Below are 13,665 nucleotides of genomic sequence, written 5' to 3'. Positions count from 1 at the left end.
ATCCGGGCCACACCTGGGAGCAAACCAGATGACACTGGCAGGCTGTCCAAGCCACACCGGCATGGGGGGCACCCACCATTTCCTGATTCTAGCAACAGGTTGGGGACTCCCAGATAAAGAAGTGTGTCATTACAGGCTTGTGGCGTAGACAGAGGTTTAGGCCGACATGACTAATCCACGGCAATTTTTGGACTTTCCCTCCGCTGGATCTGAAGCACCTCTGAGAAGCCGTCCCTGATGGCCACGGCTGGGAACTGGCCCAGATGACAGGGGTGCTTCCTTCTCTGAATTTCTGGATTCACGGTTCTCCGCTTGGGATAGGCTGGCAACCAAAAATCCAGCAAGGACCCTGAACCAAGGGGTTGGTGCAGGGTGAACACAAGATGTTAAACAAACGATATCCAGATAACTCCTTTCATGGCAATTGCGATAAAGGCTATGAAGAAGTGCAGGACACTGAGAAAGCATAGCTCGTATATTCTATATCACCGATTCATCACTTAGCATTCAACACTTACTTGCTTTCTATGTGTAATGAATTCCCTTGCTTCTGATAGGTCTCTAACCTTTCTGGGTAGACTATAAACTCATGATTGTCAGGGACTTGACCTGAGAGAGCATTATCTTGCAGAGATCCTTATCATAGCCTCTCAAAAACACGTGATGGTTTACTTTTGCTGAACTGAATCATGTTAAAGAACACACTTCTGAAACAAAGACAAGGGGGGATGATTAGAGCCGAGCTCATTGTAGCTGCTGCCTGCATTGGGTGGGGCTCTTAAGGAAGGGAAATTGCTCTAGCAGTTTAAGTGTCTACACCCCTCTCAGTTACTATCTGAAATGTGTGGGAAAGGAAAATAAAAAGAATTGACTTTAAAATCCTCCACTTCCTATACCTTTAAAGGAGGGGACCTATAGCCCTTTGTGCAGCAGAGATCGATCATGAGCCTTCAGAGATGCTCAGGTAGCAGTAGAACCGAGGAGGGGGTAGAAAGTGATTTATTTTTTGGAAAATAAGTGAGGAGAATTAAGTTCGGGGTGAAGGAATGCTGGGGCTATAGAGCAAGGAGACCGAGCACCCCCAACTCTTTGTGCTAAACATCAGATGATCAGTGATACATGGAAAGAGAATGAAGGAAAACAGGATGTGCTTAACTCTATACGATAAGGTGATGGATTTGACCATGAAGCCTCCTCACTCTTCTCACATCGCATCACATCACACGGGGCCACACCTGCTTCAACTGGAAAGTGCCAGCTCTCTCTCCTTCCTTCACCAAACTCTGCACTGACTTTCCCAGGTTCACACCAAGCACATTGGCCAAGCCCGAAACGACCTTCCAGCTGCTGGAAAGAATGCTTCTCCTCTCCTACAGCATAAAGAAGGCTCCACCCCGGCACCACTGTCAGTGGATATGCAAACTTCACAGAGATCAGCCACACTTAGGCTGTGCTTTGCTCTTTCACCGAGAAACACGGCAACAACCACAAGAATTTTCCATCATTCTGGCTACAAAGCTCTCCAGAAATAGAGTATCTATTAAGTTGGCTTTCAGAATGTAATATTAGAAAGATCAAGTCTTTTTAAAACCACAGAGAGCATATAAAGTTGCAGAGTCCGGGATTGTTAGGGCAGAACTCCAGGCTCCCCACCGGGTCCAGCCCTGCAGTGACAGTTGTTCCTCTTTCCAGCTTGGCTCATAACTACTAAGACCTCTGCTGCACGCATAATGTTTATCATTTTTCTCCCCAACTGTTATTCATGATTGAAACAGCCCTTGAAGGCAGGTGTGGGAAATGAAATATTACTGAAATATAAGGTGACAATCACCATTACATTTCAAGCTAAATTTTCTAACTAGGACTTAAATCATTTAAATTTCATGTAATTTCAGAGAATACCTTTTTTTCTTAAGAGAAAAACACCTTATACATTATTGGGTGGATTCAAATAGAAAGAACCAGAGGAAATAATCTTTGACCAGCAGCGAAGATAAGTGGTTATATATCTTAGCTGTCAAATGTAACTATTCTTTATAAATCCTGAATGGCAACTGCTTTTTTCTCCCCTTCCTTTTCTGGCCTTCTATTTATTTTTATTTATTTATTTATTTTTATGCCCAGGTGAGAAATTAGAATATATCTCAGTTCTGGCTTAACTTGTTAAGGTATCAAACAGGATGTACAAATCCTCTTCAAAGGGGCACCATTACTTGTTAAATAAAATCGCAACACATGGTTAAGAATTCCTTTAATAGCCCTGCAAAATAAAGTAGATCACTGACCATCAATGCTCTGCAGCAAGATAAAAATGAACCTGTGACAATCAACATCTTCTCTTCACAGATTTATAGCTCATGTAACTATGATGCTATGTCACCCTTGTTCTGCTTATGAAGCTCCAGACTTGTCTCTGTCTAAATCTTCCAAACCTTGACTCAAGCACTTTGTAATGGAACTACAGTCAGTGATGCATTAAGTTAGTAGGCAAAGAAAGGATCTAAATACTGTTTTATATATAATGGCTGGTTGAGGACCACAATCCATAAACCTTTCTCCTTAAACGAAGCAGGAGATTCTGAAAAATTAAAACCATGGTTTGGCTGCCTTTCTCTTGTTTCAGCTTCTTTTGTCTCTTGGTTCTCTTACTTGTGGAAGTGAAGGGCTAAATCCCTAAAGCGGAGCCTGTTAGGGATATTTCCAGTCTGACTCAAACAGGAAATACCACAAAGATCGTGAGGGAGCTGGTTCCCGAGAGATTTCTAGCCCAGGTTACATACTCCAGAAGTTGAAATGTGTTAGGTAGTCTTCAGAAGAAAAATAGCACTAAATTATGGGGGGTTACCCAAGTAAATCCCTTCCCGATAATCTCTTACTAATAGTTGGATTTCAGTTAAAAACGATTTACTGTAAATCTGTATCTATCATCCTTTCGTATACTCTTTCTTTAACTATACTCTTGTCTTGGTTAGGAATTAGTTCTTATTGAATGACCTGAAAGTGATTACCATTATACCAATGCAATATTAGTCATTAACTTGCCTGAATTGCTAATAGTGTGATTGGTAATCTATACTGAAACATGCTTCTCTTTGGTCACACTTCAAGCCAGCACAATGCCAATGCAATTATTAGCAAACGATTGACTTGAATGGCCCTTGAAGAATCTGGAAGTATGAAAAAGGAAAAGTTGTCATCGCTTTCTTAAAACTAGAAATTAAGCATGTTTTTTAGATGCTAGAAGCTTTGCATACACCCTTATTTCCTCACAGTCAAATGTAATTTTTAAAATTCTATTCATGGCAAGAAATACTCATTTTAAATGGTGCCCCCTAGATTTCTAAATATCCTGAATAAAATAAATTACCCAGTCTGCAGTTTAAAATACATGAAAATAATATGACATGAAATTAATAATAAATATAAATGGGAACCTAAAGGAAGTAAGCTTTTGGTATTTTAGAACATGGGAAAACAAATATTTATCCAGGTATACACCTCACTAGTGTTCTCACCAAATTACTCTTGTTCACGGATTGTGTATCTTGGCTAAACAACTTTTGAGAAAAGGAAACTCCCCTTTACCTCTGCATCCAATTTTCCAGTTATAATGCGTAGTTCAAAGTACACTAAGGCCGACCTCACCCAGTGCCAAAAAGTTAAAATTATGCTCTTAAGGTTACAGCAGAAACATTTGAAATTGCTTAGTAGATGATTCACTTGTTTCCCTTTTTCTCTCAGCGGGAATGAGTACTGCCTTTTACAAGCTGTTCTCTGAGTTTTTATTAGATATCCACAAAAGTGCGACAGTATGATCACTGCCGTTAGCTAGAATAACAACCACCCAGGAGCCAGACCTCGGTTTCTACACCAGGTCTTCAAGTCATCCTGATGCAGCACAGACTGTGTGGAACTCAGGATGCCCATCGCACTGGAAATTAACACGCTTTACCTCTCCAAGTCCGCCCCCAAGCTCACGCACTCTGCTTGGTTTTCACAGGGTTACATGTGTGGAAGGAATACTAAATCCATCTGCAGTGAGAACTTTCTAATATTGATTAACTTAGCAATCATCAAACATCCTCGTTTGACAGGTTGTAACAGTGACCTAGGCAGTGTTCAACCCTCAGGCAGCCTTACCATGCGGGGATAAAGTGAGCCTCAGGGGAGAAGACGTAAATTTAAGAGTAACTGGGTAATTCCAATAAAAGAAACAAGTTCTCCAGTTCTGGTTCTAAGGACAGGGAGGGGTAAATGGGAGCAGGGAATGGAGCATTCCATGGAAAAGTAACAGGATAAGAGAAGGTCTAGGTTAAGAGAGGGCATGGAAGGGAAAGTGGTTGGACGGACGCTAGAGAGTAGTGTGCTGTGTGCGGTGTGCACGTTGGGAGGTGGAGGGTAGGCAGGAGGAGAGGGGATGATGGAAATACTGGGGTGGAATCTGGAGCTCTTATGCCAAAGGCTACAATGCCTCATATATCTTGAAAGTGAGATATCAGGTAAGAGTATCAGTCTTAAGTATTATCAGCCCTGGTAAACTGGTGCCTCAGTGTCTGCACCTTATGTCAACTCAGGCTGAACATACTGGACTTAACATATGTAGTGAGAAGGAATTCTGGGGAAACACAGCGATTTCCTTAACCTGAACCCTTAGAACACCAACATACAGGAACAATTATGAAACAATTATCCTAGATATATCTATGGCATAATAAATGACAATAAACCCACTTTTATGATGCTTTAAATGAAAGATCTCAAAGAAATTTACAAAATCTACAATAAGAGCCAGTTTACGAAGGATAGCATGGAAAGGAAGATAAAGATAAAAGGATAAGGATAGAAGGATAAAATGGAAAGTTGCATAGATTTCAAATTTTAATGAACTTATGTGGGTGAAGAGCTTTGTAAATTTGTAAATCAAAATATATTTTATATTTGTTTTTAGTATTCTCCTTTGAGTTTTAAAGATAAATTTAAGTATGTACATCTTTATATATCTGCAGCAGGAAGTTTATAGTATACTATAATCTCAAGTAGTTTCCTAGAAGCTAACTAACTAAAGACATGATGTATTATAACTATAATGAATAGCAGTTCATTACAGTTTTTCCTTTGGAAAAATATGATATGTAAATCAACTAATATATTAATGATTGGTTATTTTTACCTAAGAATATGTTTCAGTGGCAACTGTATTTGTATCAATCTAGTGTATGGTAGCTTAAATTGAAACAAATTAAATTAATTTAGTTGGCATGTGTTAAACTAGGATAAGTATGTGCTGGTGAAGTGAATGTTTGTCCCCTGGGTAAAGGAGGAGACTTTTTCTTCCTAAATAATGATTTGGGCTCAGTGTTAACAAATAAGAGTAAGTCATAACATGCTAACCCGCAAGAGGTATGTCACAAAATACTAGATCATTTGACAAAGAGCAAACAGAAGCCTGGAAATTAAACTATTTCCCCAAAGCCAGACCTAGCGGAAGCAAACTCCCAGAGCTGCTTGCCTCTGTATTCTTTTCTTAGTGGTACCCCAGAGAAGAGGGAGGTCCTTCTGAGGGCCACTGGGGAGGGGAAGGCTGATGGGCTTTATCTAGTGCTTTCTGCTAGGGTAGTGCATGTCAATTTTAGGGTCACATGGGGGATCTTGTCATTGTACAGATTCAAATTCAGTGGGTCTTAGGTGAGGCCCTAGATTCTGCATTTTGAGAAATCTTCCAAATGATGCAGATGCCCTTGGTCTGTGGAACACACTTTAACGGCCATCTTCCCCGTGAAAGGAAGAAGAAATTCTCTTTCTTTTTTACAAGTTTCCTTCAATTTCCCAGCTCGCTTACCGCAGAGCAGCAGGTCAGTAAAGTCACAATTTCACAATAGCCCAAACACAGAAAAACCTTTGAAAGGAAGAATTAGATTGACTTCAGAGGGATCGCTAAAAGGAGAATGAATATTTATTTTAAAAAAAACAAAGCATACTCATTCAGATTAAAATAAAAGGATAGCCAACCTTTTCAGTGAAATTGCCTGCCTAGAAATATAGCCATCACATCTTTGAGGACAAATAAGACAGCACCTCAGGTTTAGACTCAATCTTCTTAAGTTTCTACAGAGTCCGTTTGGGAGAAACATTATGAAGAAACTTGGAGTCTGAACCCTCCTCCTCCACCCCCTTCCCTAAGTGTCTAATATTTGCATTATATACAAAAGGAATCTTTCTACTCTATGATCTGTCAAGATTAAAAATTTTCTCGGGCCAGAGACATGCTAAGATGAAACAAAATTATAACTGAACAAATCCTACTCCAAAGCTGTTTCCAAGTAGGAATGAATAGCAGAAATATTTACTTCACATATTTTCCATTGGATGGCCTTTTCAGATTCTTGCTACTTTAAATACAAAAGTAATATTCATTGGGCTACACGTTTTTTAAAATGTGTTCTTATAATCAATTGTCAAATCTTCTTCAAGCTTGTATATAGGTGTTGGGCTCCTAGAATCTAAGTGGCTATATAGTAAAGCACTATGGTAGATAATTTAACTTTGGACTAATGAAATGCATATAGTTCCTCAAACAACTTAAAAATATGATGTTCTGTTAACAGTTATATGGACATATTTTTATTTAGGTAACTATAGCAAAAATAACTTGTATTCAGTGTAAGAAGAAATTACAGATTTGAACTGTGCATGAGTTTTATTTAAAAATTTCATTTTTGCTCCATTTTTTTTTATCAAGTCTATACTTTTAAGAGGGAGAAAGTCACAGAAATGTGTCTATACATTGACCTTTTCAATTTACATAAACAGTCTTCAACATTCAGAAGAATAGCAGGAAATCCTAATAGATTTAGCATTTGGTGTCTAGGAAAACAGACACATTTGGTAATCACACCTATATACCCTAATGTCTGAGCAACCATTAGACGGTGTTTACTTTTTCAGTTACGTAATTAGAAATCTATTACATTAGGGCATTTTGGAACTGGGAAATTAGGAATCATTTTCTTTGCAAGTGGTTATAAAAGGCAGAGTTGATTGCTGTTGATTAAAGAATCTGTAATGAAAAGTAGTTTTTCCCTTCTTCCAAAAAGTTGCATTTTTCTCAAAGAGGTACTGGAGGCAACAGAAGCAAAAAATGCCACTTTGGTAGATGTTAACTTGAGACACGGATCTAATATATTTACAGCCAACAGCTTTAAAAGTCATATGCAATCCCACAAAAGCAATACTGATTTCACTAACTTTGACATAAATGTCAAACTTGATAAGCACAAGTTCAAAAGATCTATACAGAAGTATACAAAAGATATATATCTATACAGTAGTCCTCCCCACTTATCTGCAATTTTGATTTCCAAGGTTTCAGTTACCCACAGTCAACTGTGGTCCAAAAATATTAAATGGAAAATTCCGGAAGTAAACAATGCATAGGTTTTAAATTGCGTGTCTGTTCTGAGTCACGTGATGAAATCTCTCTCCATCCAGCTCTGACCTGCCTGGGATGCCCCAGCCATCGACATTGTCGATCCAGCCATCCACTTGGTCACAGCTGATGATCCAGCATCACTGGAAGCAGCCAATTGCCCTGACGTGTCATCGAAGGTCAGTACCAGCCTAACGCCACATCACAATGCCTGTGTCATTCACCTCACTTCCTCTCCCGTCATCGCAAGAAGAAGAGGGGTGAGTACAGAACAATAAGATATTTCGTGAGAGAGAGAGGCAATACTCACAGTCATAATTGCCATAATTTACTATTAGTTATTGTTAGCCTTTCACTGTGCCTAATTTATAAATTAAACTTTACCGTAGGTGCGTGTGTATAGAAAAACACATAGTATATACAGGGCTTGGTGCTGCTATTTCAGGCGTCACTGGGGATCTTGGAATGTATCCCCTGAGGATAAGGAGGGACTACTGTACCAAAAAAGTATACAAAAGACATATATCTGTACAAAAGATCAGAAAGCCTATACTTTCTGATATGAGATATGCTTAACAATTTTGAAGTAGAGTAAAAATTCCTGTAACGTCTGTTACAAGATGTCCTGTTCAGGCATAACTATTTACAGAGAAAATATGAAGTGAATATGATATATTGTTTCAGCTATCAATCACTACATAACAAACCACCACAAATTAAGTGGCTTAAAGCAGCAGTTGTTTTCTTTGCTTAGAATTATGTGGGTCAGTAATTTGGCCTGGCTCAGCTGGCAGGGTCCCCCCCGCCCAGTTTTATTGAGATATAATTGACATACAGCATTTTTGCTTTGCCAAACTCCTGAACTTCAGATAAAAACCATAGAACTCTGTGGCATCATCAGCCACCACCACAGCAACAACAAACAGAACTTAGGGGCCTTCCATCATACAAAAATCACCTCTAAGATGAACCACAGACCTAAATGTAAGAGTTTCAACAAATAAAAAAGAAAAAGAAGAAAAAGGCAAAAAAACACATACTGGGAAAAATATTTGAAAAATACATATTTGATAAAGGACATATCAGAATATATAAAGAGCCCTAAAAGTTCAATAATAAGAAAACAAATTAAAAATGAGAAAAAGATTTGAACAGACCCTAAAAAAAAAAAAAGAGAGAGAGAGAAAGCGATCGGATTTGTGGTTACCAGAGATGGAGGGTGGAGGGAGGGGAACTGGTCGAAGGCCATCAAAAGGCACTGCAAACTCCAAGTTATAAGATAGATAAATACTAGGGAGTAACGTGCAGCATGATCAGTGTAATTAACATGCTGTCTCTTATCTACGAAAGTTGTTATAAGATAAACAAATGCTAGGGAGTAACGTGCGCATGATCAGTGTCATTAACACGGCTGTCTGTTATGCCTGAAAGTTGTTAAGAGAAGAAATCCTAAGAGTTCTCATCACAAAGAAACTTTTCTACTTCTTTAATTAATATATGAGCTGATGGATGATCACTAAACTTACTGTGATAATCGTTTCAGGATGTATGCAAGTCAAATCCTTATGTCAGACACCTGAAGCTTATATAGTGCTCTATGTCAGGCATACCTCAATACAACTGGAAGAGAAAAACTATAAAATTTCTAAAATAAAATGTAGGAGACAATCTCCATGTCCTTCGGTTGAGCAAAGAGTTCTTAGACATCATGCCGAAAGCACAATCCATTTTTTTAAAAACTTGACAAATTGGAATTCATCAACGATTTTAAAAGACACTTAAAATAGTGTCAAAAGACACTATCAAGAAAGGTAAGTCTCAGACTAGGAGAAAATATTTGCAAATTATATATCTGGTAAAGGACAAATATGTGAAATATAAAAAAATACAACTCAATAATAATGACAAAAACAATTAAATATGGGCAAAAGATTTGAATAGATATTTCATCAAACAACATACACAGGTGGCCAAAAAGCACATGAAAAAATGCTCAGTATCATTAATCTTTAGGGAAATGCAAATTAAAGCAACAATGAGATACCATTGCATATCCTCCAGGACGGAAAAAATTATGTACAATAACAAGCCTTGGCAAGGATGTAGAGAATCTGGAACCTTCATTCATTGCTGGTGGGGATGTAAAAAGGTGCAGCCACTTCGGAAAAGAGTTTGGCAGTTGATCCAAATGTTAAACCTATGCCACAGGACTCGACACTCCACCCCTATCTATTCAGGAAAATGCTAACATATGTCCACGTAGACACTCACATGTGGATGTCGATTGGAGCATTATTCATAATAGCAAAAAAAATAAACTGGAAATGCTCCAAAATTACAATCACCTGATGAATGGATGAACAAAATGTGATATATCTATACAATGGAAAACCCGCAACTGAAAGAAACAAACTACTGGTACACGGTACAAAATAGAAGAACCTCAGAAACATTATACTAAGTGAAAAAAGTGAGACACAGAAGACTACATATTTTATGATACCGTTTAATGTAGAGCCTAAAAAAGACAAATTTACAGAGACAGAAAGCAGATCAGTACTTTCTGGGGCTGGGTGGGGGGTGAGGATTTCAAGACCAGATCTGTAAGGAGTTGTATTTAATGGGCACTCGGAAACGTTATGTGATGAGGAAAATGTAAGTGTCTTGTGGTGACGCTTGCACAGCTCTATAATTCAGTTAGTTTATAGTAAATAAAAGACACGTCAATAAAGCTATTTAAGAACAGTTAGACATTGAGGGTACCAAATTTCATCTTCAGTGCTTCCTGGACTTTAGGACATCTCTTTACACTTAAACACACACACGCACACACACACACACACACACACACACACAGGAGCATGCATATACATATACATTCAGCTATTGTTCTACCCAGCCTACCTCTCAGATCTTTTATATCTCATCTCATTCCTGTTATTCCATATATTTATCTTACGTAGCAGATTCTTCCCTAACTTTTTTCATAATCTCATTGCCTTTGAAGCAAGAGCCTTCTCCTTCATAGTACCTAAAACTTTCTTAATGAGATTCTTTTCAAACTATTTTTTGTTTAAGTAATACATTTGACATCAAATTTTAAGCAAATAAAAATGTTCTGCGTGGTATTAATTTTATGGAATTAAATGGATTGTTTTATTTCACATAGCTTGTTCATGGATATACATGACATTTTTCAATTAAAATGAAAACTATTCCCCAAGTGCTCTTTGGCAGTATTAAATGGAAGTATAATTTAAAAGCACAAAGTACAAATAATGATTAAATACCGTCTCAAGAATTTGTTATACACTGGCCTGCTTGGACTTAATAATTTTTAAATTACTCACCTTCATGTTCTCACGTTGATCTTGGCCAAATTTTTTGTTAAGAGATTGTCATTTGTGATTATAATACAGTACTCATTGTTCAGAAATAATTTTCCGTCAGCTCACTATCTGTAACAGTTGTTTTTATTCACACAGCATAACCTCATAAATATAGAGACCAACCTGGTTTTCGCAAATGTGGGAAAACCAAAACAGAAAGTTCTAGTTTTTAGAGTAAAAATCAGCAATAGAGAAATTTTTAAAGTATCATTTAATTGTTACTACGTTGAAAAAATGTTGAATAGGAACAACACGTGTGGTTGTATATCTTCACAAGTTTGTCAGTCAAACAGAAGGAATCACCGTTCTCTGTATTTTATACTCTTTTTTTTTTCATTTAACACTACTTAAAAAATATTGCTCAATTAAGCAATAACAAATTACACAGTTTCCCACTCTGTCCTGTTTTATTACCTAACATCCAAACCAAAAGCAATGGAAACCAGTCATTGATTCTGGGCACATTGTTGTTTCCATTTTATCATGAAAACTTTAAAGAGACATTAACTGATGCTTGGAAAACTAGCTCTCATCACAGAAACTCAGGCTGAGTCAAGGAAACCTTTGAAGACACAGCCCACTTTCCTACACTTCCTGAGAGCTACTTGAACAGGTTTCCACACTTGCCAAAAAGTCAGATTTATCTCAGGAAGTAAGCTTAAAATGTTCAATCATTAAGATTTATTAAAGTATAATGTTAATACATCAAACTGATAGGATCACTTCATGTTTCCCAATGTGTGTAAAAGGCACTGTTCCTTAATTACTATCATTTTCACACATAGAAAAAGAACCCATGGAACACAGCTATGCTTTGAGGTAAAAGCAGTTTACCACTAAGAAGACTGTATTTTCTCTGCAATGAATAAGAAGCTGAGTGCCCCTAGAACCTTTTCAAACAGTCCCAATTTGGGACTTAACATACATGTACTCCTGGACTCTGGGCACATTGTTTCTGTGTTTTCTTGGTTAGGAAGTCACTTCCCTCAAGCTGCTGTGTTTCATTGCTGTATGTCCTCCACATGCTGGAGGAGTGTTTTCAGATAGTTTTATAATGAGTGTAATAAAGATGGTCTAGTTGATATCCAAATTTCCTTATCCCTTGCAAACAGGCTATTCAATTTTGAGACACTCAAGTCTAAAAGTCAAACTTATCAAAATTTCTATCTCCTTTTCTTTTTGTCTAAGAGTATATACTTATATAGTCTCATTATCTTTCTTTCACCTGCTTAAATATTTTCTTGATTTTTTTATCTTTCCAATCACTGATATTTTCTGTTTCAAATTAAAAGTAGGAAATTGTTTTTCACTGCTAAAAAATATTAACAGCAAAAAAACCACTCCTTTGAAACATTTGTCAACCTCAGGGTTGCAATGTCATTCGGCTGAAAGAAAATGTGAAGTGCCAGGATTTCTCTGGTCAGCCTCCCATAACATTACCTTGAGTCTTAATTGTACCTGCGCAGACCCTTCTGCAGATGACAACTCAGTGCATAAGACTATCCAGTTGGGTATCTTTATATCCCTGTGAGGAAAAATGCAGCCATGTTTTTATACCACTCTGTGGCGCTTGTGCTCACACACAGGCACCCTTTCATTTGTGATGTTGGAGTTTGTATTCCTAAAAATCAAGCTGGTAGGCAGGTGCTGCACAGAGAACCACAGAGAGAACCACCTTCACTCATGGGACCCATACAAGGACGGGATGTGAAGAAAAACTGACAGACTGTAAGGAAAACAAGCCCCATAAGCAGATGAACAGAGAAGCAGAGGGCTTTGTGGATTTGCCAGTGCTTTTGACTAGCAGTCCAAATGGACATATTTCACTTTGGCTGGAAATAAGCGAATCAGGGAAAAGAGTTCATGAGAAATGTGCTTCTTGGTCTATAGTCATATTTGTTTAAATAGCGAATCAATAAAGCAGTGGCAGCAGCATAGTTTTGAGCATCACAAAGCTCCCTTACAGAGAGGGACAATGACATAGACAAAAAACAGATCTCAAGGGACAATATTTTCAACAAAACCAGGCGACAAGATACCACCCAAAACCCCAGAAGCCGAGTAGGTAGGACGAGATGCAGTCCTGTGTGGAGATATAGGCATGGATATAGATAGATATATAGAGAGATAGATAGATAGATGATCATATATCAGCAGCTGTGCAGAGGTAGAAATAAGAGGAGGTTTGACGATCCTAAGAGCCAGACTTCAGAAATGGCTTACAAATATTCATCTCTAAAAGAGGAGGACCACATCTTAGTAAAAATATATCAGCAAGCAGATTCGGGGGACAAATGGTAAAAAGAGCAGAAATTTGCAGACTTCGGAATTCTGGAGAGTGCCGAGAGACCATAGGCACGGGCTAAAGGGCTGCCAAGAGATCAGAGGATGCTGGGTCAGCCTAGGTTCCCAATAATTAGGAACTCACAAGAAAAAAATCACCCTTTGGGTAGGACAGAGCCCACTCTGAGGAAATACTGCTGGAAGCAGAATCCCAATGGAGCAGGCAGGAACACAGTTGATGCGGTAGAGACGGAGCCCTCACATCAGTGAGCAGGGGCCCGAGGAAGCTGATCTCGGAGAGTATTTTTTAGTGGTAACTGCAAAGACGAACACTATTTTTCACACTTCACAGGACCCACAGGTGGGGGGGCACCCAAACACTGAAGGTGGAATACCATCCTGCTCCATCCAAACCCATCACACGTGAGCAACAGGAAAGGGCCGTGATTGATGGCTCGTCAAAGAAAGTGTAAGAAAAAACTGCTCGAAAAATGTACCAACAAAGGAGCACACCAAAAACAATATATAACAGTATTTCAAAATTAGCTCAGAGGAACTAAGAAAATG

The 13,665-nt window shown here is 38.2% G+C and overlaps 1 long non-coding RNA gene across 1 annotated transcript in view; it reads left to right on the top strand.

Moving 5' to 3' along the window:
* Window positions 1-8,781, top strand: part of LOC309619444 — a 99,866-nt gene extending 91,085 nt beyond the window's left edge. Inside the window, exon 3 of the long non-coding RNA XR_014238966.1 lies at window positions 7,489-8,781. This is a non-coding gene — a long non-coding RNA (uncharacterized lncRNA). The remainder of the gene's footprint in view (window positions 1-7,488) is intronic.
* The last annotated feature ends 4,884 nt before the right edge of the window (window positions 8,782-13,665 follow it).

The sequence above is a fragment of the Balaenoptera borealis genome, assembly GCF_965194805.1.
Source record: "Balaenoptera borealis genome assembly, chromosome: 21".
NCBI lineage: Eukaryota > Metazoa > Chordata > Mammalia > Artiodactyla > Balaenopteridae > Balaenoptera > Balaenoptera borealis.
This window is presented reverse-complemented; position numbering and strand designations above follow the sequence as displayed.